Genomic DNA, 27,040 nt, shown 5'->3' on the forward strand with positions numbered 1-27,040 from the left:
TGATTGGAAGACTATTGCAACTGTTTCTGATTTTCTTTCCAAGAATTTCCCAAATAAACAATTGGCAAAAATATTGAAATGGGGTTTTCCGCACTTTTTGTTTTGGTGAAGTGTTATGTACTGAAATTGCATCAAAAAGAGGACTTATGAGAACAGCAACATTTTCCCATCTTTTTTGCTACAAAAAAGCTCTCTTAAAAATGAGAAGTTTTAAAATATTTTACTTGGAAATACTTTATGTCTTTTAAAAATTATGTAATGTTCCTTACATAGTACCAAAAAGGATTGCATCAACTTGTTTCAGGTTCTCACATCTCTTCATATTGCATTATTAAAGCTGGGTAACACCAAAGTAAAACTTCACATAAAAGTTTATTCATAATATTCCTTTCCTTGTGTTCTGTTCCTTGTTCTGTTGGCAGAGGTGGGAGAAGGGGGAGGGAGCTTTTGTTGTTTAATGAAGATTGGGTTGGTGGGAAAGGAGAAGGAAAACCAGGAATTTATCTGATCCCAACATGGGATCAGAATAGCATGCAGAATAGCACACACTGCCAGTGGTGGCCACTTCTCTCTGCTGGCTATGAAGGGAGCTGGATGACAAGCCCAGAGATATATATCTGAGCCACTCATGTCCAAAGGTGAGCTGAGTCCTACTCACTGGTCTGTGATATGGGAACAGGAGGGAGCCCAGGCTTCCTCTCACACTTCGATTTGTGGCACCACAGTTTAGAATGACAGAACAAAACCCTGCAGGGCACTGGTCCAATCATCACCATAACCACTATCAAATCAGAGAACTACAGGATGGTTTGGATTGGAAGGGATCCAGAAATCACCCAGTTCCAGCCCCTCTGCCATGGGCTGGGACACTTCCCATTAGACCGAGTCTTTTGGAGTCCCATCCAAGCTGGCCTTGGATGCAACCAGGAATGGGACACCCACAACTTCTCTGCACAGAAGTAATATTTCAAATGGGAAATTTCTTCCTCTCAGATGTAGAACTTGCATATCTATGATGAAATGTGTCAAAGGTGAGGACCCATTCATCCCTTCCTCAGAGGAAAGTCAGGGGAGCACTCGAGCACAGACTGAACCCAGAGCCCAGCACAGGCTAGCCCTGTCTGTAACTGCTCTCTCTGGAACCTGAGATCAGTAACTGTGAGGTGGTTGAGCTGGATTGTGTCTCTGTAAAGCTATGGAAACGTTGCTTTATGGGCCTCTTGTTCCCTGAATAAGCATGCAGCTGACATGCCTTTGAAGTACATGCAGCTGCACATATTTACCCTTTTTCTGCCTGATATGCAACAGGAGATTTATATTTCTCTGTTAACTCTGTGCTTTTCTTCTGCCACAGCTCTCATCTCTAATTGTTTGGCTACTAATTAGTAATATACTACATAGGATTAGGTAATCAGGAAAACTGGCATCATTTACAGCAGTATTTACTACATTTATCTTTGTTTTTATACTTAAATTTCATGTTTCATTCCAAGGTTTTACAGCCACATTTTTATTTCCATGCCTTTGCTAATGAAGACTGTTTGTGGCCAAAATACAGGATAAAATAAAACTTTATGATCTTAACTGCGAGTTGGTGTAGGGTCATTAGATTTGGCAGTCAAGCTATACTTACTTGGAGTTCAATATCCAGTGATTGTTTCAAATTTGATCCACTTGGGAATTTGTAACAATAAATGTTAAGCTTTCCTATTTTACAATATTGTAAGTTCCAGGGAAGTGCTAATATTAAATACATGTCCAGTTTTGCCTCCCTTGAATTAGTTTTTGGTGGGTTTTTTTGTTTCTCTCACTGCTTGTGAAGCTGCCTTCCTGAGGGATAGAGAAGGAAACTTTGATTTCATGGAACAACACCATTTTGAGCTCTACAGGTAAACAGAGCTGATTCAGATTGGTATGAACATAGCATCTATATAAGAAAACTTTTGCACTTCCAAACTAGGTCTAACAATTCAAAAAGTGACATTACAATCCTCAGGTAAGCATTGAACCATTACATCAACATGATTTTAGGAAATGAAGAATGAAATAATCATTCAGAACCCTAAGAATCTGATCACTTGTGTTTTCTAACAAGTTTGGTCTTTTTTTGTGGAGAGGGAATTTGTTTGGCTTCTTGGCTTCTATGCTTTTCTTTACCAGTCCCTGTATTTACAGCTTTTTCATTCCACTATATAAGCAGATAGTCTTTTTTTCATTCAAATTTAAAGCCTTGGCATTTTCTTTTGATTTTTACTACCTCCCTGATATTTAAGATTCATTTAGGATTGATAATTCACCAATTTAAGGTTTGTAAGATCTGAAGATTCTGTTTCTTGTTTATTGTACCATTGTCTAGAATTTCACTATCTTGCTCTCTATCAGTCCACAAAAAACACTGGGAAAAACAGCTGTCAGTATTTAGCTGGCTGTCTAAATACGGATGTCATCTCAATGCATGGTAAGAATTAGAGACTTTAAACACAGGATGAGTTTTTGTCCATGTAGGTGCTGCTGTTTTCATACTACTATTTTCAGTCAAAATATTTCAAAATTAAATCAGTGACTGCCAAATTCAGATAAATTAGAACTTAAGCCCTAAACTCCTAACACAGTTCTTTTAACATGAGAGGCACTTCTTTCAAGTCCAGCTCAATTGTCTCTACTGAACAGCAGTAGAACCAAAATACTGTTTTCCCCTTATGTTACTCCAATACCTCTTACCTGTGTGTGTTCAAATTTAGAAGAATTACTCTAAGAAAGTTTGTGTATTTACTAATAAGCTGATCTTTTAATATTTTGTAATATCTGCCAGAGAATTCATATATGAGCTATTCTTACAGGCAGTGTCTTCTCACCAGCAATAGTTAGCAAGCCTTACATATTGTAAAAGTGGTTCATTAATGAGCAATCTGACAGTAAACTTCTAAAAGGTACCTGTGGTACAATTAAAAAGGATAATTTGTATCTTCCAACTCAGAAAGTGAACTAAGACTGAAACCAACAAGGAATATGAGTGTATAAAAGTCTTGACCTGTTTGTATAGTCATGGTCAAATTGTCACATGTGACCTTCTCAGGCAAATGATCATGCAAGTCTGAAAATATAGGTCAGCTACTTTAGTCTATTATCAATAACTACCTTCTAATTCCCTATTTAATGCACATATTTATTTAAGGGGCAAGTCCTGCCTATGTTTAGGCCAGAAAAATTCCTGTAGAAGTGTTGGGAGAGTTAAAAAAAAAATAAATTCTTGCTTTGATGTGAGAATAAGGCTGTCCTGCAGGGATCAGATCAGCTTGCCAATTGACCACAGCTTTGAAGGCCACCGGCATGCTTTGCACATACTGTGAGCCACTGACTTCATCAGATAAAAGTTTAGTAGTTCTGAATAAACTTAAAAACTGATTAATGCACTGTGTGTTGACATAAGCTGCTTCCTCTAAACAAATTTTAAAGCTCCTAACCAGGCTTCTTCTTTTAAGAAATTTTACTTTTGGGGAATTCCAGAAGTTGCTCATCCATAATTCTCCACTCTCCCTAGTTTAAAGAATTTCTGATTCTCTAAAATAGTTCAAGGTTCAGTGAAGATGATGAAGCATAGGCGTGACTCTGGGTTTAGTGATTATTGATTTCATAATGTTAATGGGAGATCTTAAAGCCAATCTGTGCTTTAAATGGGGAGGAAAAATATAGACACATTCTTGGCATCGACACAGAAAATGAAGTGAGTCCTCAAACCATTTAATTATGTGAATGTATATCAGCCTATGGTATCTTTTTGTCCTAATGACCCTTTGTATGAAGAGCTCAAAAACAGAAGAAGAGAGAACATCCTTCACCCACAGATTCATTTCCACCCTTTTCAGCTTCCTTGCTTTGAGCCTTCTGATGGGAGACAAGAGCCATGAGTTCAGATGTCCAAAAGACTAAAGAGCTGAAGTGCCATCTATAAGAGCCTATCTGAATGTTGAGGTCATTGTGCATGACCAAGAAAAGAGTTTCATGCAGTGAACCTCAAGAACAAAAGTAATTCATGTTTCTATTTTCTTTGAAGGGCTTAATACGGTCTTTCTCTGTAATTGAAATATCCTGCCTATAAAACCTTTATTATTTTTATATCCTCAATGAAGGCTGGGAGAATTGAAGGAACAAAGCCACTGAGTCTTTAACCCAGTTTGATACCTTAGGAGACTGGTAGCCTTTAAGGGCATGTGAACTGCCTGTCAGGAGACAATGGTGGCCACCAACAGCAAGCTTCAACACCTCCTTGACACCTCAGACTCCTCTGGGTCAGAGAGCCTCTAACCTCACTGCTGTCAGGGGCAAAATCCTTCTTGACTTGAGCTGGGCCAGGATTTTACACATATTTTAACTGCCAAAAGCCAGAGCTGTACATGGCCTTTACCCCTGTGTACACAACACTGCAGGGAATGTGCTAGGCTAAAACTCAAGGGATGTGGGGTCAGCTCCCAGTTCTGCTGAAATTTTCCCCCTACAGATGCTTTCCCCTGAAGTTTCTGGCAAGGCACTTAATCTACAATGTGTTTTCTCCCCTTTTTACATAGTTTATCTGTTCTCATAAATTCTCTAGAGTAAGTCTCTGTATATATTCACGTATTTGTCTCTTGTTTTTGTTGACATTTTTATTTGCAATACAAATAACATTTATCTAAAATTCAACTGTACTAAGTCATCCATGCTAATACTATAATACAACAACAATTTTCAGGTCACCAGAGCATCTTACATTGCCTAACTTTTGACATTTATTCTGACCAACTAGGCCTGAGAAAGCCAAAAAAGTGAGCAACTGCTTGCTTCTGTTTTCTTGATTCATATGAAGCCACTTAGATGTCTCTTAACCTTGTTCCTCTTTTATTTTTGCTACCACCATGTAAAGATACTCATGAAACTCCTGTTTTGCTTGGGACTTTCCTAAGCTTTTTGAAGACATAAAAATATGCATATATATACACACAAAAAATCATGGTTGATGATTCTGCTTCTAAAACAAAGCTGGTTTTGGGATAAGGAGATCAAAGTTCACGCAGCATCTGTTTTTCAGGTGCCAATAAGCCAGTTTCAGGGTTTGCCTGCATAACCTGATTAATCTACAGGCTGGAGGAAGAAATCCCAGCTAGTTACAAATAATCAAGTCAACTATACCTATCCCAAGGTACAATGATAGTCACATAGTCACGTTTCAAGATAGATGCTTCACCTGTTGAATAAAGATGAAATCTGACCTAATTTTCCTACCTGAGAAGTCCCATTGCTGTGTATCTGATGATATTTAGTGTGCATGGTTGTTTTCCCCTGCAGTCCCAATACTTCCACTGGGTTCAGCACAAAGAGCAACCCTGAAGGCAACAATGAAATCTGAGCTACGTAGACAGCAGGAGCTGTTTGCAAGCTGTGCTAGGTCCAGCAGAGATATTTAAACAAAACATCACGTTTTGCAGGAGAACGCTGCATGCTGATCACTTATGAACCAGACCCCCTCCCCTTTCTCTCAGAGAGGAGACAGTGCCATCTCAAAGTACATGGAGAGATAAACTACAAAAAGGAAAAAGAAAAATAAAAGCACTTTAGGAGCTTCCCTGCATTAAGAGGACTGATCTGAGAAAGAATGACAAAGAGGAAGGAGGCAGAGATCGAAGAGGAGGTGATTCACACTGCCTGACTGCAGGCATCCATTTCAGGCTTCTTACAGACCACTGAGACAGCAAGGCTCCTACAGAGCCCCCTTTGGGCTCTGTGATTAATTTAGAGGAACTGGCTTCCTACTTCAGGATAGCCGGACTATCCTAAAATGAATTTCTCCCAAATGACTGCCTTTAAACAACATAATATTTTCTGTGCTATTTACTTGCATCATGTAACAAAAAAGTAGCAGTGGGTTTAAGAAAACAGGAATAAAAAAGTAACAATACAGTATTTAATAATGGATTAGGTCCTTGTGTACAATTTCAAATGTATTGTTGATCCTCCTCCTTACTTCTGTAGGATAGTAGAAGTAATTTTGCACTTTTGCAGGCTGAGAGATAAAAGCTGAGTTGAGACACTGAAAGGTGAGGAGTAGTCTTGAAAATGGGTCTGAGTTGTCTGAGCCAGATGATCTGTACACTATCTGTCCACTCCTTTGGCTCTTTCCTCAGCTTCAGCCTGAGCTGAAATGTTCAAGCTGTTTAAACAAGGGTGAGCTGACTGAAGGGGCTGGGGAGCCACCAGCAGAGGCCGAGTGTGCTTGAGAATCAAGCTGAAATGTGTGTCCTGGATGCCTGTCCTGGATGCCTGGTGTTCATCGTGCAGGCTTGAATGTAAGAGCTTTTTGGTGGGCAAGTCTGGTCTGCAGAAAGGGCTGAAATCCCCCCTGGAGAGGCACTGCAGATGTACCCACCGCAGCCCAGTGTCAGTGCAGCTCCCTCCAGTGCACTGAAACACAGGGACTTGGGGACAGTGGCAGAGTGTCCCAGGAAACACAGATTTTGCCTGGGATGTTCTGCTGAGAGTGGAAGCTTTCCTCCACTGTTATTCCCACAGGATTCAATTGTGTGGTCTCAGATCCTTGTCTTTTCTTTGCGCTACTCTTCCTGACAGCAATTTTTCCACACTCAGGCCAAGTTTCATTCTTCAAAATCAGCTCACTAGTGGATATTTGCTAAATCCTTCAGACTCAGGGAGGACATTAGAAACATGTCCCATGCTTCCTTCTTGGTCCATCAGGTTTTTTAATACTACTACGTTCTGCAAATATGTTACTGCCTGTGGGACAACCATTATATTCTTTCTGTCTTGCTTCTGTCAGTAAGCCCCCAGATTTGATCCTGCATCAGCAACATGGTTAGACAAGTCATATTAGAAATAGATAAGAGTAGCACATGTTTATATCAATCAGGAGATGGCTACTTCTCTTTTAAAATGCAAAACTTTGTGTGGGAGTTTACTGGACCAATATGAAATCAAATGGAGCATTTAAAAGAGCAGTTTACTACTTCAAGCATGTTGCAAAAATATGTCAGTAAAGATTAAAAAAGGGACTAATACAAGATGGTGCAATAGCTTTCATCATTCAGTCTCGTAAATGTCTAATTCCACTCACAGGGGGTAATTCCACTCTCAGAGATAGTAAACAGACCATGATAATTTTAAAATAAAATCCTTTAAATTGTAATGTTGCTCTTTTCTTGTACATGACTAATTGTTTTATGCTACCCTTAGCATAAGGGGACATGAGCCCAGCTTTCACCATAGCATGTTTCCATATCGTGTGACCTAGTTAAATGCCTATTTCATCCATTAAAGAAATGGAGGTATTGTAATAAGTTTCTAAGGCTTCTGTATGTTTCCATGAGATATCCATTCCTCACATTTCCCAGTTTTCTTGAGTACAGGACACTGTTTTCCATTTGGCTTTACTTTCTGAGGGTCACATTTTCTGCTTGGCGTGTACCTGAGTTTTTGGCTATTTGAGCAAAAGGAAATAATTTCATGGACAGCAATCATGGTCCTGGCCCTCTGTCTGGACATCACGTGTTTCACATAGTTCAGAACTGAGCAGAGTAGTTTCATGTCCGTTGCAACTAAAGTTTTAAGAGCTTCTATGATAAAATGGTTCCCAGCCTGGACAATATTATAGGTTGTAGCTGTGGTTTCCTAGATCCAGCCCAGGAGGATAAGGTTTAGAGGTAATAATTTTCTGTCTCAGTAATCTCTTAATTTAGAAAGCCTGCCATAATCTGCAAGTGGTTACAATGGGTACATCACTGGAAATCATTCACTTTGTCCAGTTTCATTGATGTTTTTTGGAATATGGCGCTAGGATTGCAGATTTCAGCTTTTCTCATTTTTCACATCCTGCACAATTAAGGCCATTATCAGTTAAAAAAAAAAACAAAAAAGAAAAAAAAGAAAAAAGTAGGCATTTTCTAATGTGCATGTAATGAACCAAAAACCAGGAACTTTCTTTTCTCTATATTGCCAGAGAAAAAGCACAATTTAGTACAAAATTTGCATCTCTTAGATAGAGAGTTAATATTCCCCATACCAAAACACCAGTATTGTGATTACACCTCTTTTATGAAAAAAAAAAAAAATTTACCCCTTAGTTTTGATTGTAAAACTCAAACTCTTTCAAAATATGCTCCTGTAATATCATAAATGTCATAAACTAAAACTAAACTAAACTACACTAAAACTAAAACTCTAACACTCCTCTCAGTTCTTCACTGTGGTTGCATTTAAGCATGGCTTTGCACAGACTATGTCAGGAGAATAATTTCTGTTTATAAAGCTGTGTGGATGCACACAGGCTTGGAGAAGGAAGCGCAGGACTGATCTCTGAGTTCTCCAGAATTCCAAAGTGCATGCTTCTAATTCATGCATATATATATATATACATACACACATATTTGTGATTAGATCTCTGTGTGTGTACAAGTCCATGAAACAGTGTATAAATAATAGGCATCACATAGTAAACTAAGCAATAAAATTCTGTACACCACAATAGGATGAACACTAAATTGTGTGCTATCTTATCAGAACCCAACAGGAAGTACATTTTAATCACATTTTTTCCAGGGCTGTATATTTCCCATACAACATTCAAAGGATATCACCAGATTTTAGTAAGAAATTTCAATGTTTTTACTACATTCATATGGGAAACATAGCTTTACATTCTTGCATGTTTACTGCCCTTGCATAATACCCCAGTTGTCAGGAAAAAACAGGAAAATACTGAAAGAAAAACAGTTTTGATTAAAAGACTGAGACCCCTATGGATATTCTCAGATCCATGAAATTCTTTCTTCTTAGGATTTCTCTGATGGATGTGGAGGCTCATTGCCTGGCATAGCACTGACAGGAAACCCCACACCTTGAACAGGATGACCTCAGAGAAGCTGCTGAGTTTTCAGGCCCTTTTTTCAGACCTTTTCTGCTGGGGCCAGTGATGCAGTCTATGAACATTAAAGATTTCATAGTGCTCTTCAAAAGGGAGCCAGCCCTGCACTCCTTAACAGCGGTTGTCTTGCCTCAGGAATTAAAGACAGTAGGGATTGACCTCAAAACAGAACTTATCACCAGAGCTGATGAGAATTTTCTTTCCCAGTCCCTGTTATTTTACATGCCATGTACTAGCTGGTTCCCTGATTCCCCCTCCCCTCCCCTCTATGATCCCAAAGGCAATTAAATTTTTTTTTTTTTTTTTTTTTTTTTTTTGTGTGTGTTTTACATTTTTAACTTACTAGCATTTTGGGTTCCTTCATAGGCAGCTCATAGTTGTTACACTGGGTTTGATAATCAGTTACATTCAGGTGTCTTTGCATTTAGTTTATAAGAATCCTTTACAGTGCTGGGATAATGTAAATGGACCTCATTGTAAGTGAAAATCATCCCTTCATTTTCACATTTTCCTGCAAAAGTTCTGTGTTTTTTCCCCTTCACAAAATGAAATTAAAAGTCACATAAAAAACGTGGTCCATCTGTCTCCTCCCTTAGGAAGGAATGCCTTGAGAACTTGTGCTACCAAAGTTTTATTATTGCTCACAAACTAGATCTTAGAAGCATTTACTGGATACAATAGAACATCATTAAAAAATTAAACTAAACGACAGTTGTCCAAAAAAATACACAAAGTACATTTTGTGATCCATTACCTCATTTTTATTGCATTCATCCACTTTATTGCTACTTTGCAGTTCAGTAATTTTTCATGGGTTTTCCAGGCATTAGTGACAATTAACAAAAATGAACTGCAAGAATGATAAAACCACAATAAAATGTGCAATCTATTTTAAACCTCTTTTATCCAAAAGAGTTCTCAGTGTTCCTGGTCAAGGTATTCAGCCTGTTACTGACAATCCATGCTTTTAGAATAACAGTGTCCTCTAGATGTTATAAAATTGTTGTGCATATCCAACTGTGTCCAGAAGGGAAGGAAGGAAAGCAGATGTCACAGTTATTCCACTTGCCAATGAGAAAAACTTACTGTTAAAAAACTTTCTAAATTTTTCTATGGAAAACTGAGTGGTTCTTTCCTAAAGCATCCTTTGCTTCCTAAGTATTGTGTGTGGGGTGGGCGGGTGGTGGTTTTTTGTGTGGGTTTTCTGGGTTTGTGCGTTTGTTTGTGGGTCTTGTTTTGTGCTTGTTTTGTTTTGTTTGAAAGAGGATACACAAAACTTGTAGAAGTATTTTTTTCAAAAACTGAAATACTGTTTCAAGTGAGATGTTGTGTCTTTTGTAACTGGAGTTCCCAGGTGTCTGATATTGCCCTTCCTCTTTAATGGTACTTCTCTGAAATCTTCCATATGGGACAGCAATACCCTGTCATTAATGACATGAAGAGAACTGCCTGGAGGGGGGTTTAGATAGCCCAAATGATCTGAAATAATGAGGGAAGGAAAGTGGCTTCTTGTGCACTAGATGCACTTTCCCTAGTATTTTCATTACACTCATTTCCCAAAAAAGCTGGTATTCAACTGAAAAAGTAATTTTTTTTAAAAAAACTGAAAATTATTGAAACTACATAGCTTTTAAAAATTGTAGACTTGCTTCCATTTTTAAGGACTCAAACATATTTTCCAGCTATCCTGCTTCATAGTTACTACCTGTCAACTGGAAATCAATAGTGATTGTCAGGGAGGAATTAATTGAGAGAAATAAAAAATGTCTGGAGGACTAGAATTTAAGAGAAAGACTTTTGGTTTTTTGGTGAAAAACAGCAATGACAAAACAAAAAAACAACAGAGGACCTACATTTGTAGTTTTAATTAAGGTACAAATTCTAGATTCATCCCAATTCAGGTATGCAGCTGTGCCATTTAAATAAGAACCAAGTCTTGCTTTGTGTGTCAAGATAAGAGATGGACTTTTCTAGAAGAGTGTTCAATTTCAAGTGTTCAATTTGATTTAGCCTTTGCAGATCTCTGTATGTTCCTATTGAAATCTAATTTAAATACCTCCTGCAAGTGTCTAAAGCTAAGTGTGCAAAATATCTGTATTTGTGAATATTATAGCAGGAATGCAGTTTCTAAAAATTTTTAAAAAAAAATTCAGGTATTCTGGTACTACTCCAAAGCAGAATGTTCTGTGCTTTATTTTTCACTATTAATGCATTCTTTTCTCTAGAGTGTCAAGTAAGATTGGAGTCTTTGGACCACTAATTTCATCCCTTTAGAAAACAAAAATATCCACTCTGAGCAGGTGGCTGCTGCATGAGAACCAGTCGTGTATGAGCAGATCAGGTGAGCACAGGGGTGTTGGAATGGGGCAGGAGACCCAGCAGGAAATGGTAGGAAATGGTAGATCTGTGGACCACTCATGTCCCATTTGAGATCTTTTCAGAGAGGTGCAAATCAACCATCTCCAGCTTTAAAAATGGCATTAAAAAGCTTCATGATGATAATTTGGAAGACTCATTGACAGCACGTGTATGACTTAGTTGTGGTATGTTTTTGCAAGGTTACAGTTTATGCTGTCATTTGTGGCATTGCCTATGCATTTTATTGTTCTGTTTTTCTGTTTTCAATGGTGCATTCTCTTTAATTATGGTATAGTATCCCCTTTGAGCAAGAAAAAAAATTAAATTAACTCTGAAAAAAAGCAAAGGACTGGAAAATAAGAGACCAAGGCAATTGTTCTCAGCTCTGACACAATCCTTCATGAAATTTTAGAAGACTCCTTTCTTTATCTCTGGAACTCATCTTCTCTGTCTGTAAAACTGAAGTAGTACTTCTCCCTGTGTATATTCTTCCATCAAAGAAAGGATAAGAAAAAGAATTAATCACTTGTGAAATTTTATTTCTCTTACTGTCTATGCCACAGGAGTGCATTCTGATACACCAAATCTATTTTAGCTTAATCATTGCATAATACTAATGAAATAAATAATAAATATTAAGTGTCAAAGCTCAGTCCTTGTCCCAGGGACCAACTCATGAAGTCTGCCTATAAGATTTAAACTTTTGCCTCCACAACAACGTGACTGCATCCTACCATTTCCTGCAATAATCCCTGGTCCAGGCTAGATTGTAAACTCTGCAAGAGTCACACAGGAAAGAGTTCACTTTCTTGGGCTGTTCAAACCACTCCAAACTGAGATGGCCAAGATCCAGTTCCACTGGCCTTACTTTGCTTTGATGCCATTTAATGTATTAGTAGAGACAAAGCCAGTGAGAAAGGATGGGATGGGATGGGATGGGACGGGACGGGACGGGACGGGATGGGACGGGATGGGATGGGACGGGACGGGACGGGACGGGACGGGACGGGATGGGACGGGATGGGATGGGATGGGACGGGACGGGATGGGATGGGATGGGACGGGACGGGACGGGACGGGACGGGATGGGATGGGATGGGACGGGACGGGATGGGATGGGATGGGACGGGACGGGACGGGACGGGACGGGATGGGACGGGACGGGACGGGATGGGATGGGATGGGATGGGACGGGACGGGACGGGACAGGACGGGACGGGACGGGATGGGATGGCATGGGACCGGATAGGAAAGGAAAGGAGCCTGGAAGGTACAAATCACTGCAGACTCCCTTAGGGCTCCAGTAAATCCATCTTATTGGTAAATAAGAAAAGATCCTTTGTAATACTAAGCTTTTTTCTTCAGCAGTGATTGCTGCTACTGAGAAAACAATGTTTACTTTCAGAGATCACTGTGCTTAAATGAAAATGAGGGTACAGGTGCCTTAATACTTGAGGTGGGGTAAGTTTTACATAGCTGTAAAATGAGTTTCAGCTTTTAAGTTACTGTCTTTTCCTTTACAATAATAATCTCTTCACTTTTACAAGCTCTATATTATTTTTAGGTAAGAAAACACTATAAAGTTCATGTTTTATTGTTCCTTGCAGTTATATAAATTACATTTGGCCAAAATAAATGTAATTCCTACTGTGCGAACTGAGAACCTAGAATGTTGATTTTCCTCAAGTTATAAACAATGTGAAGATATGTTATACTGGGTCACAATTTTCCACTGTACAGCAAAATATATAACTCACTTTTAATAACAAAACTGCATATATCATTAAAGTTTCCTACTCCACGGAGCACATATTATGTTTCTCTGCACAGCAAGGGATATCCTTTCTATGTACCACAATTTCTAAAATATTGTTTGACTGAATGAAAAATATTTTAGTGATTCATTAGTAAAAGAGCTGTCATTTTGAAAAATTATTCAATTTAGTCTGTATTTTTATCAATAGTGCAAAATTCTTTTTGCAGGTTCTTTTTTTTTTTTTTTTTCCTTTGATCTAAATTTTTAAAAATCTCTTTCATTTTCTTTTGATGTGGTTTTTGGAAAGAGAACTTTGGAATTTTTTTTTTTTTTGATGGCTATCAGAAGTTAGATGCATTTCCTAAAATTTAACATGCTTAGCTAGGAAATCCACAATGTTCATTATGATAGTGTGATTCATTAAATTTCTAATTATGGGGTTTCCAAATCACAGACTATCCCAAAATCCCAGGATTTTCTAAAGCAAAAGGCTTTGCCCTAACACTGCTGCCATTCACATCCATGGTTAAAAAGCCAATGATGTCAGTGGAGCTATTTAAGCCAATACCGAGTGCTTTTGAATATCCTCTCTCAGAAGTGCTACCTGACAATGTCATAAACCTTCATCTAAATCCTTCTTCAAACCACAGCATTTCTGTGTAATCACTGAGGCATTAAAAGTCTGTGAGAAGAAATGGCCATTGCAGCATGCCTGGAAGGTTTGTAAACCCAGGCTCTGAGATGACAAGAAAGAAAGCTCAAGAACCCTGTCCTTTTCCCAAAAATACATGCTTGCAGCAGCTAAATAGCATAAAGAAGCACTACCATATAATCATAGAAAAAAATCAGTGTGGAAGGGTGCTTTAGAGGCCAAAAATCCAACTTCCTGCTCAAAAAACATGCTAACTTCTCAGACCACATTTCTAAGCCTTATTCTATTAGGTTTTTGAAGTCTCCAGGGTTGGAGATTCTATTGTCTCTCTGGTCAAGTTCTTCCAGCCCTTAACTCCTCTTATGAACATTTTTTTCCACATCATCCAGAGCTTTCCTTTAAGGAATGTCTCTTGCCCTTTAACTGAGTAGCTCCTACCTTGAACACATAGAGAAGAATAAGGAAACTGGAGAGTACCTCAAATAAACTCAAAAATATTTAGGGCATAAAAGCTTAGCAACAACATATTGACTCCCTTAAGACACTATCGGTGCCAAATGTGGCATCTAAAGTGTTGACAGTAAACTGACTGCACAATGTAACATTCAACAATGCACTTGGCACTTGTTTGACCATCTGTGTTCAAAATTAGTATGGGATTAGGCACTAAGGATCCCCCCTGGATGGGAAAGGAGAAAGGAAAAAAGAGAACATCACATAATTCTGTGACAAAACCAACCCTTTTTGTTAAGACTCCTGTCGAACACGTCATTTTTATCTCCAGGGGAATTTAAAAGTAAAGTGTTATTGCAAAATGAAGGAGCAGATTGAGGGGATAGGTGATTCAGTTACTTCCAGATCTGTGTGTGTGACTCAGACACAGTCATAAAGGTAAACTAAAAATGGAAGTGAATGCCTCATAAGAGTATTGTTGTTGTGGGAAAACTTTGTGATGCATATTATGCATCTGTGAGTGCAGTTCAGGTGGAGATGAGAGAAGAATAGCATTGGTAGATCAGGAAACTTCAATTTGAGACAAATTTGTATTTGATAGTTAGCAAAGGTAATTCAAAACATGGAAAAATGAAGGGATCAATCCAATAGAATCCTGCTTGCAGGAAAGAGATAGTGGGGGACAGCCATTCCCAAGATGAACTATGAAGTAACTAGAACCAAAGAAAAACTTGGGAAGTGGGAGAAATATTATTTTTCCTTTTCATTGTTAAAGTTTTTCTTGCATGAAATAGAAAAACCGCTAATACATATAAACCTAATTCCCTACCGTCCCTCAGCATATGTCTGCCTTTAAATTAGAAAAGTTAAATTTTATTCTTTCTTGGCACAGGTAAGAATCATATTTGAGGAAACATAGAGAAGAGAATCACTTAAAAGCGATTCTTTTTCATGCTTTTGTCTTCCGGCTTGGTGTCTACATAGCAGAATTATTTATTCTTCAATCCAGTGGTATAAGAGCTAGAGAAATATGTTATGTAGGGACAGTTCACTATAGACCTTCTCCAAAGCTCAGCTGAGCTTCATTACCCCTCCCTAGGAACTCTGTTCCCTGCTGAGGAGAAAAATTGAAGGAAATGCTTGTGTTTCTTGAATTACTTTGGGTTGCAACAATTTGCCGCTTTCTGAAAAAGAAAGATTTTTCTCTGCATGTTGGGATTTTATTACCTCCATATATCATAATCACAAAGCTATTAGAAAAAGAAACATATTCCTTTTTTAGCACAGTGGTTTTCAGGAGGAAAGATTATTTCCTATTTAGTAAATTACAATTAGTTTTTTTCTTTTGGCACAACATTTCTCTGTCTTGCTACTCTGCTAGTCCCCAAACATGGCAGGACTGATGCAACTTGAGTGAGATCATGGCTTACTGAAAGACATTTCAATGCTCACAAAATTGGAGCAGAGTAACTGAGATGGGAAGAAAACTTAGTAAAAAACCTGTTCTTCCTCTCTGATCCAAAGCAGGATGCACTGCACTTCAGCAGTCTCTTAGGGAACCTATTAAACCATTTGTGTACCTTTTGATTAATTACTGCAATTGTACATCTTCATTCAGTAAACATGTTCAATCTGTACAGCTTTTCTTGCTAGTCAGAGAGTGACTTGCAGCTGGATGGAGGAACCTTTGAAGAGCACTCCTGAGCTCAAGGGGATCTGCCAAGACAAGGGTAGTCTGAGGAGCTTCAAGTGGAAACTTCTCAGGGAATGCAGATCTCATTGTGGGCACTGCATTTAGAACACAATATGATATTATAAACTATAATGCTACGTGCTAACATTAATGCATTTCACACACAAATATATTTTAACCCAACTTCATATTTTAGTATTTTTTCTATGTAATGAGGTTGCAGTAAGGTCTGTTTTGGGGGATCATAGTCAGGTCCCCTCCTATTGCACAAATTTTTCCAAGCTCGTCATCTAAAAGTTCTGGGGCATTTTACTCTCACTATGGTTCCTGATAGACTATACACTATCCCTTCTAATGCTTGGAAATAATCAGCCCAAATTCTTTGCCAATTTAAATCTTTTAACTTCAATATTATTGTTTATGGTAAGGTTTTCCATTCATAAATGTTTATAGACAAATATAATTTCTATTTTCGGCTTTCAATTCATGAGTAATATGTAATACTGTCTGTTAGAATGGGCTCTACCAATCCTCTGGTAACCCAGAAGAGTTTGACTTCAGGGATGGCACTTCTACAAGACTATACACAGAGAGAGAAACTGAGAACTGCTCAGTTTAAAGTTATCATCTCTATTATATTATCTGGTGTAATTTGAGCAAAATTTGCATAAGACAAGGCTCATATGAGACCTTTGCAAGAACATCAGTAGTACTGGATAAATTGCAACATAACCTGGTAGAATAAAGGTGCTCTCACTCTGAGGTGTGTGGCAAAGAATTTTGTTATATCCTGCCAGTGATGAGCTGAGCAGTCCTCAATGCAAATTGGCCATTGGTAGTGGGGTGAGGGAACTTAGGGAAACTGATCCATTGCTGCTTGGAGTAAAATTTCTGGTAGAAACAACCATTAAGTCAAAAAGAGAGACAACAGTACAAATGGTAGCTTGTTTTTTGGCACCCAGCTCAAAGACAGCTCTAGATTACAGGTTGAAAATGACATAAATTCTTGCTATCTGCTTGTGCTCTGAAAGAAGATTTGTGCCTTCCACTGAGATGTTTTACAGCTTTGGTATGTAGCATCACTCTGCCCAGACATTTTTCTGATAGAGATTTTGGAGAGGGATGATTGTAGGCTTCCCACAATGATAAAGGAGTGGGAAGGAGTTTCAGAAGGCAGCTGGCTGAATCAGTGCATGTGGAAATGATTACTTTAATGGTACTTTTATTTTATAGAATTATTAACAATGTTGGGGGCCAGGCTAGATGCCTTGGAAAGGCGTCTTTTTAAATTATCGTAAATGTAAATGAAGAAATTAAATAAATCCATATATTTGTCATCTCCCTTACCAGATCAGATAGCACCACTGTAGACAAAGCCACACCAATTACAGCCTAGACACACGATCAAGTTGCTGCTACTTAACCAGTATCATGCATTAACTGAGCTGTGGAAAAAGTTGTAACCACAGCTCCACCCGCAGAATCTCATACCTTCCTCACATCCGTGATGTGGGGCTGCAGGCAGCAGGAGAAAGGTCCATCCTGGATGATGGCTTTTTCCCAAAGCCTCCTGCTCCTGCAGCCCTGCCTGAGCTGAGCTCCCTGTTCCACACCTTTGTCTCTCCTGGCTCTGCTGCCTGCTCATGTACTGGTTTAGGAATAACTATGGAGTCGCTGCAGCTCTGCCAAGACAAGAAGGAGGTTAAGCTCACATATTTGTTATAGTATGTCAGGCTGCCACAAAACTCAGTGCAGGTGCTGTCCAAGATTTTTGTATATAGAGGCTGTTCTCTGGGTAACTGGACAAGGGATTAAGGAGTATCCTGCACTGGTAATATTTCAGCTTGGACTTCTGCATGCTCTAAAATTCTTTTCTTTCCAGCTCTGTCCTATGCATGTAAATAGGAAGAGATTCTGTGTTTGAGAAAGCTATAGTCTTTCAACAAGAGTAGGTCTTGACCCACAGAAGCAGAAAGTGGTCTTCAATGTACTATCAAATTTCACCACAGATATCCTGATTTTTATGACTAAGCCAGTATGTGACTTCAAGTTTCAGTGTTATAAATTAAAAGGAAAATTTAAAAAAGGGAAGAGGCATTTAGGTTGAAGATATTAATTAACTCAAAAATCACTAAAGTAAAAAATAATTGTATGCTAGTCAAAATCAATCTCTGTTGATGGAAACAAGACCAGATTATAAATCCTACTAAAACATACACCCCAAATATTACTTGAATTGTGATTACATCACTACCAGACACTACTGTTTTCAAAAAAAATATTTTAAAATAATATATGGCAATGTACATTCAGGGACCAACAGTTTTTAACCCAGAATAGAAAAAACTTCCTTTACACAGACATAATTTCTTTTATGAAGTGGAGCTCATAAATGAAAAAGGATAAAGCATTATTTTCAGTCACAGAATGATCAAAATAAAAAAAAAAAAAAGAGGGGTTGTTTCTGACTTGCGACTTTTTTTTTTGTTTTCTGACCTGTGGCTCTGTTTCTGTTCAGACATAAGTTTTTTCACAGCACGTACACCCGCTGTCATCTATATTCCTACTGCAGAGATTAAAGTAAGCTCAGCTACTAGAAGAAGAAAGTTTCCCATGAGGCAGGTTAATCAGTTCTTCACTTGATAGGATTTTTTGCAGCTTAGCTCTGAAGCACAAGGCCATAGTCAGCACCAACCCCTTTAACGTGGTACAAAAGAGCCCAGTTTTTCATTTCCACCTTTGACATGTCTGTGCAAGCACTGCAGGAGATGTTTCAATATAAAGTGAGAAGAGCTGGCCATGTGAAAACACCTCAATGTTATTTCTACCCCTCAACTTTTGTATTAGAAAATGAAATCTAATTCCCAAAACCACCAAAACAGAAAGGCTGTTGTTGATGAGCAAGAGGATATAGGAAGGGCATTTTATTTGTCAGCTGGGCTAAAGGACTTTCCACAGTAGAGCAAAAAACTATTTTCTTTTCAGGAGTCAATCAATTCTATTATTCTGGGAGAATGAAGAATAGAATCCCCATTCTCCCACCATAGAAGATAACCATATTCAAGACCATCTAAGGAACAAGAAGGTGCAAAAGTCCATGGGACCTGATCAGATGCATCCATGGGTCCTGAACAAACTGGCACATGTAGGGATTAAGCCACTATCAATTCTATTTGAAAACGGGAAACTGAAACATCAAACTGCGGCAGTTTGATGAAGTTTCCACTGAAAGGAAAAGAGGAAACATGCCCTGTCTTTTCATAAAGAAAACAGGAATACTTAGGAAACTACAGGCCCGCCAGTTTTACCTCAGTGGCTGGTAGATCCTCCTAGAAATTATGCAAGGACACATAAGAAATAAGGAGGTGATTGGTGAGAGCCAACATGGCTTCACTAAGAGCAAATCATGCCTAAAAAATTGGGTGGCCTTCTATGACAGGGTTACAGTGTTGGTGAATAAAGGAAAAGTAACTGATATCATCCAGCTGGACTTATGAAAAGCATTTGACATTGTCCTGTATGACATCCTTTTCTTTAAGCTGGAGACATGGATTTGACATTTGGGACATTTGGGACACTTGGGGAAAAGGAATTGGCTGGATGGTCAACATCTCAATGTCCAAGTGGAAGCTAGTGACAAATGATGATCCTCAGGGGTTTATATTGGGATTGGATCTATTTAACATCTTTGTTATCAACATGAGCAGTGGAGTCCTCAGCCAGTTTGCTGGCAACACCAAGATGTGTGGTGGAGTCAACATGCTCCAGAGGAGCCTTGACAGGCTTGAGAAGTATGCCTGTGTGAACCTCATGAAGCTCAACAAGGCCAATGCGAGATCCAGCAGCTGAGCTGGGGCAATCCCAAGCACAAGTACAGTCTGGGATGAGAATGGATTGAGAGCAGCCCTGAGGGGAAAGACTGGGGAGTGCTGGTGGACATGGAACTCAACATGATCCGGCAATGTGCACCTGCAGCCCAGGAATCCAACCTGCATCAAGAGAAATCTGGCCAGCAGGTGAAGGGAGGGGATTCTTCCCCTTCTCTCCACTCTTCTTGTACCCCACCTAGAGCACTGCACCCAGCTCTGGGGTGCCCAACATAACATCCTCTGGCCCTGTTGAGGCGAGTCGAGTGGAAGCCACAAAGATGGACCACCTCTCCTGTGAAGCTGAGAGAGCTGGGGCAGTTCAGATGGGAGAAGAGGATGCTCCAGGAAGAATTAGATCACCTTCCAGTACCTAAAAAGAAGGAAGGGGCCAGCTTTCCTTAGCATGGCCTGTAGCAATAGGACAAGGCATTACATTTATTTTGCCTAAATTGACCTGAGGGTTAATTTAGATTAGATATACAGAAGAAGTTTTTTACGATAAGGCTGATAAAACACTGGTAAGGGTTGCCTAGAGAGACAGTAGATGTCTCATCCATGGAAATGTACCAAGGCTAGGTTGGATGGGGTTTGGATCAACCTGGACTAGCTGGTGTCCTCTACAGAGGGGTTGGAACAAGATGATCTCTAAGGTTCCTTCCAACCCAGAGCAATCTATGATTTTATGATTGTTATAGCAAGGGAAATTTTGATTTAGTAACCTGCATACATATTGATGTCTCAGAAATTAAGAGACAAAGCGAAATAACCAAGAATGCGTTCATTTGTTTGCCTGTATTTTATTTTTCTATGTTTCACAGTTTCTGTGGGGTTTTCTCAGGCTATCCTGATATGTTTGTTCGGCAATACCAGTTTCAGTTCTCTACCATCATGGCAATGAAGCAAAAGCCCCTTTCCATTATTAAGCTTATATTAGTATGAAGTGCAATAAAGTATTTCCCTTCTGAATAATACCAAAATGCAATTCCTTATCCAAATTTTGCCGCTTAACACTCAGAGTTACCTCAGCAAAATATTTCTGATATAATTTCTGAGATAAATGAAATTACATACTTGACTGAAAGTTAATTGGAAACTTAGTGAGAACAGCAATTCCAGTAATACCAGAATAATTTTAAAAGTTTCTTAATTTTCACCATAATTGAAAGCTATTCTCTAGAAGGTGCAGCTGATCATGTACCAGTTTCTTGGTATTTGCAATAGAAGTAATTTAAAGTGAGAGATCTTGTGTCTCAGGAGAGGAAGGGAGGAAGAAGAAGAAGGAAAAAAATAAAAAAAAAGAATGGTGAAAAGGGTGAAAATATGTATTAAAATGATTTATTAGGAGTTGCAAATTTTCTCTCTGGGCCTTTGGTATGTGAGTTCCAAGCAAAACTGGTGAGGCAGAGAGTAAGGTAATATGTAATAGTATGTCAGTGGACAAACTCACCAAGTTTACATAATTGATTTATCTTATTATTATCTCTGTCTTCTTAGAAAAACCTATTTTAAACCTTCAGGAAATCTCTTGTCCTTTTGCTTGAGAAGGTTTCCACTTTTAACCCCCAAAAATATCTTGGAGTGCCATTACAACTTTCAGTCATACTGTGCATTTTCACCATATTACAGATCTCTGTTGTTCTTATTTAAAATATGCTTTAAAATGCTGTCAACCATCTGAAGAAACTTGGTCTAGAAAAGTCACCATCAAATATGTTTCTTCATTACATTTGATACTGAGATCATGAATAATGACTTACCCTAGATTTCAGTAACCAATTACCATAATATTTACTGGCAACAACTCCGTAAAACTTGTTGCTATAGTGACTTAATCTTGGTCTTAATCCAGGTCCCAGAGGAGGTGTCCATTATCACAAAAGCCTCTGCTGGAGCAAACATCTGTAGCTGCAGTCTTGGAAGAGAGGGACCAGGGACCACAGAGGCTGAGTTTCTAAACTACTGTCTCACCCCCGCAGGCCACTTGACACCACAAGTAAGGCTGCACTGCCTTGTAATAAGCATGTGCTAGAAATCTTTCAATTTCTCTGTTCTTTCTACAGAAGGTAAAAATTTCTCAGTGCTCCCACAAAACCACTCAAAAAAGAGGGGCCCATCTGTAAAACTTGAGCTGAAGAGAAATATCCCAACCGCCACCTTCTTTTGCCTCTTTTCTTGAATCATTCTCAAATCTACCATTTGCCATAATTTTATTGATTACTTAATAAAAAATAAGTAACACAAAAGTGTTTCAGGTAATTTTTTTTTCCTTCCTCACAATGTTTCCAGGAAGCTTCCTTTAAAAATAGAAGAGGAGTAGTACTTTTTTTCCTCTACTTGCCAGATCTGGGGACAGATTGCCAGGTGTACTTGAGGATCTGAGCAGGGTCTTCCATACACATGTGAGGAACCATTTGCTCCATTTCTGGCCCAAGCCAGGTCCTGCAGGAGTATCTAGATGGAGGGACAACATGGGGAATGCTGGAGCTGACCCCTCCAGCCCTGAGCTTTCCTTCCAGCAGCCAGCCTGGGCTTGCAGGTCAGCTGAACTGTCTCTGTGCAGGCGTCCTGAGGTGGGTAATAAGGAATATATTGTTTTAGTTTTTCCCCATAAAAATAAATCACTTGTTATGTTAGCAAAATGCCAGATTCCCCAAGAGACATGCTGACTTTATGAAGTGGGACTTTCCAATAGAAAAGTTTGACTGACTGACTGACTGATGGACTCCCAGATTTACAAGTCTGCGTGACAAAAAAGCCACTGAATCCCAGCTGTAGTGCATGCCAAACAGGCTGTGTATATAAAGGACCTAATTCCAAAATTTTGCCCAAATAAGGGTAATGGTTTTACACGATCATTTCCTTCTTGCTACAATCCTGCAGGTGTTTGAAGGAAGCTACAGCAATCAATTAGTGTTGAGAAGTGCTGAGAGGCTGGCATCAAGGATGGTTGCAGGAGCAAGCACTTCTGACCACACAAGAAAACTGGCCAATCAGAGATACTTTTCCTCATATTTTTTCTTATTGGAGAACTTCCCTCCTCTCCAATCTCCTAAGTGAGCACTTCAGGTCATCTTGATGTTTAAATAGTATTGTCCTACAAGTGTAACATGATGTAATTAAAGTGTTAGTGTGATCCCAGAGTTTTTTTTTACTTGATGGTGTCTAATCTGCAAGCTTTGGACAGTGTTGGAAATATTCCTTCTCATGAGCAGGAGTGTTTGCTCTGGTTCCTGAGCTGCAACCTAAACTTGACTTCAAAGGGACAAAGCTGACCTTCTCCATAGTTCTGACCAGAGACTGCAAATTCATCCTGAAGACACTAGAAACAATTTGCAGTTAGCTTAGAGTGACAAGTTTAACATTCACTTATCAAGTGCAGCAATTTATTTTTACAGTGTTGCAAAATGGCTTGGGCCCAGCTAATTTCACTTGGAGGAAAAAATACTGCCACAGCCAGAAGGCACAAAATGTGCAACAATAATCCTTAAAGCAACACACTGTAATTTGCCTTCTTCTGTTTAATGCCATGTCAAACAGAAGGATTTCTACACATTTCAGATGGTGGCTGTGTTGCCTTCTTTTGGTTTGAGTTTAAAAAAAAAATTGATTTACTTCAGAGAGCAGTGATAGATGAAGGATATGACATGCACTGAGCATGCCTAGTTCTTTGCTCATGCCAAAAAAATCCCAGAAGGATAAATCTCGTTTCCTGCCTTACTTCACAGAATTTAACTTTTTAAACAAGTCATGTTCTGTGGTTTGGATTCTGTGTTTATATCAGGGTTTGTTTCCAGGCTCATGGACAATAATAGTGCATGGGTCTGAAAAATCTGAACATTTTCATGGAGGGAAATCTTGGTGATTTAATCTTACTTTACCTCTTATTATTTGCATTAATTCTTATAAACCAGCCCTTACAGATAAGTTGCAATAAAAGGTGATATTTTCCAGGTATAAACTGGAAAATATGTGAACTTGAGCTTTCATTTAAGCCAAATTTATTTCCATGATTTCAGGCTGTACTTATATATTCGTACTGTAGACTTTATTTATTTTAGTAAATATGGAGCTGGAAATTAAGACTTAATTTTAAAAATATGTTCTGTGTTTAAACTGACTCGTGCATTTTATGCTTGCCCACACACACAGACCTATATAAAACCTTTGTGATCTACTGATTATAGCTGGATTCAAATTGAATTTGAAGCAGAACATGAGTTCTATTGAACCTGTTTGCCGACTGCATGTAGAAGATTGTAAGAATATACATTTCTTTCTGGATTTCCATTAATAGCAAAATTCTTTAAAAAAGACACTTCTGTGTGACTTGATTATATCTTTCAGGGATATGTTGTATTATCCAAACATCTAGCATGAACAAATTAAAAAAGCATTTGAATAGAACGTATACATGTAAGAGGACACATAAATGCACAAACAGAAAAAAGGGAAGCAAGATAAGTTTAAACTTGAGACTTAACATGGCTTGCTGGGTTTAAAACTTTAATAATGCTCTGAATAGTCACCATAACAGGTACCTAAAGCTTTATTCATATACACAAGAGCAGTTATGCTTAATAGGCTAGTGTTATTCTGAAAATGACTTGTCATGTTGTGAAGAAAAGCAATAAAAAAAAGAAAGAAATGAAAAATTTGATGATACAGAATCTTTTTTAATATTGATGTAAACCTGAAAAATAGGTAGCTTCTGGTGCACTTGGCTTTGTCTGTAGCTCTCTTTGTCTAACCCACATTTTTTTCAAACCTCAGCTAACTCTTAACTATATTTTTACCTCCTCACATTCTACATAATAGTGTATTATAAAAATGAATAATTTCTACCTACTTAAGACACCTCAGTAAGCATAATATACACAGTAGTTATAGGTAGTTTTAAAAATATGTGTGTGTCTGTGTCTTTGTGTGTGCACTGGAATATATATATATATATGCATCTATATAAATTTATATATGCTCATGAAAAATATGCAAAACTTGTTTCATTTTAGATTATTTAAAAAAAAAAGCTTCTTCCGCAATAGAGGGAAGAGTACCCCTTGGTGCTTGGCTGAAGTCTAAGCAGAACAGCTGGTGTTTGTCCAAAGTGGCAGTTCTATGTGTTGCAGTTTGCTTCTACCGAATTATCTTCTTATCTCTATTCCTTTAGCAACAATGTTATTTTTTTCCATGACAATATGCTGTTTTATTCCTTCTTCCCAGTGAAGGATAAACTTGAAAATTTTAGGAAATAGTAGTAAAATGAAGTGCACATGATGAATTAGTTCAATACGACTCCTTTATGTTTCCATTTAACCAATACCTATGAGACCAGTTTTCAGAGCTCCGGCTTTATTTCTTGACGCTCAAAACAAGTAGTAAATATCAGGCTCTGCTTTAATGTTAATACTCAGATATACATCCATAAACTTTGGTTCTTCTGCTTTCTGTGCAAGGATGAATGACCTTTATGTAAGAACTCAAAAAGCAGTTCAAAGAGGAATTCCTTCAAAGAGGGATTCCTTCAAACTAATGCAGACATCATTCATTCTTTGGCCCAAGGAGAAGTAACATAAACAGCTGCTTGCACAGTATTGCCGAGGAGGAGGGGTGAAAGAACCGGGCAAGAGGGAGACTGACATGCTATGCTCTTGCTTCATGTGGAGCCATGTGGCCCCTGTTACACAAGACCAAGACACGTGCACCTTGGACATAATCCATGTATGAATCAGGATGTTCCTCAGCTGCTGATCCAGCACACATCATAAGAGCAGTTATACCATCTGTAACACTGGACAAGGGAACACCTAAAGAGATGCAAAACCAATTCCAAATACTCTCTGAGATTCCAACTATTTTTAGTGGATTTCTTGCATTTGACATGATTTGTAGAGTCACTAATCCTCAGTGTATTTTTTGTCTGTGTTCTTGTCCAATCTCCCCTTGAGCCCATGTAAGGTTTTGCATCTATGTCATCCTTTGGGGAGACATTTCATAGGTCTGCTGGCTGGTAGCTACACAGGACAAGCCTTCTTTGGAAGTTTCTGTTTGATTCTTCTTGGGATCTTCACAGTACAGCCTTGCAAGAATACCTAGCTCAAAGTGTCAGTAATGAATTTCCAGCCATGTGTGGTGGCCATATTCTTGTTTTAAAGACCAAAATGCTTCCAGCATCTCATGTTCTTGTGGCTAAGAAAATGTATATTTGAGTTTGAGATATTGCTCTGTCCTGAGGCTAAGGCAAGCTCAAGTTGATGAACCTCTGTGGTTTTATCTCAGCCTCCTGTCACACTGAGATCACTTTTGCAGCTGAATCTAAACCTCCAGCCCCTTTTGAATGGTCTGTTTGTTTCTTGGGGCGTGGGCAGCCTCATCTACCCTTAGTGCCCAGAACAAAGAGTCTAAAACTTGTCTGGGTAACCATGGCACTTGTAAATAAATAAAATGTGTATCAATCATTTCTACCATACAGTACTCCCTAAAACAAAACTGTCTCTATAAATGGGTAATTCCCTGTGATTGCTCTCCTGGGACCTTCTCTCCCTCACAACTGTCCTGGGAACACTGCCTACACAATCATAACACCAAGTTCTCAACCTGGTACCTCTTGCTGTCTTTATATCTTGTTGCCTTAGCTCCTTCTGTAGCCAAATACAAATAGTCCAATTTGCTTTACTTTTTTTCTATTGTCCTTAAACTCTCTTTCCACCCTAACTGAACCCTTTAGATATCCTTCACTTTGTTTCTCTGCCAAAAATTTTTTGATAAGTGAATACTTTTCTAGTTTCTTAAATTTGCTAAATAATATCCCAAAATATTAAACTGAGTTCTTGGAATAGTTTTACATTTAATTACTCTTGCTGTATCAGTTTCCTAGATGCTTCGCTTTTGACTCATCCCCTAATGAGTGTGAGACTGTGCAGTGTTTACCTGAGGAGCAGGTATCTCCTGAAGATCTGCCTGGTTTTATGTGAATTCTTTTATTTTGCACGCCCTGCCGAGGTACTGAAGAAGGTTTTGGAAGTATGTTTCTCAGATAAACTGAGGGGTTATGCCCCCAGAATTCACTCATAGCACATATAATCTGCCTGAGAAAAGGAAAATTTCAGGTGCTTGTGCAACTTTAACAGGATTTTTATAACTGGACCAAGATTATCTTTACAGCTGCATCTGCAGGAATTTATCAGTCTTCTTAGAGCCTTCCTCCCTATGTACTCAACTGCCTCCTGCAAAACCCCTTATCACTGAGATGTGCACTTCTTCAGCAGCAGGCTTATGAGTCTCTTCCTGAAAGCTATAAAGACAATCTTCAGCTTACCAAAACAGTGAATATCGTCCAAACACATAGGAGCCA

The sequence above is a fragment of the Ammospiza caudacuta genome, chromosome 3, assembly GCF_027887145.1.
Source record: "Ammospiza caudacuta isolate bAmmCau1 chromosome 3, bAmmCau1.pri, whole genome shotgun sequence".
NCBI lineage: Eukaryota > Metazoa > Chordata > Aves > Passeriformes > Passerellidae > Ammospiza > Ammospiza caudacuta.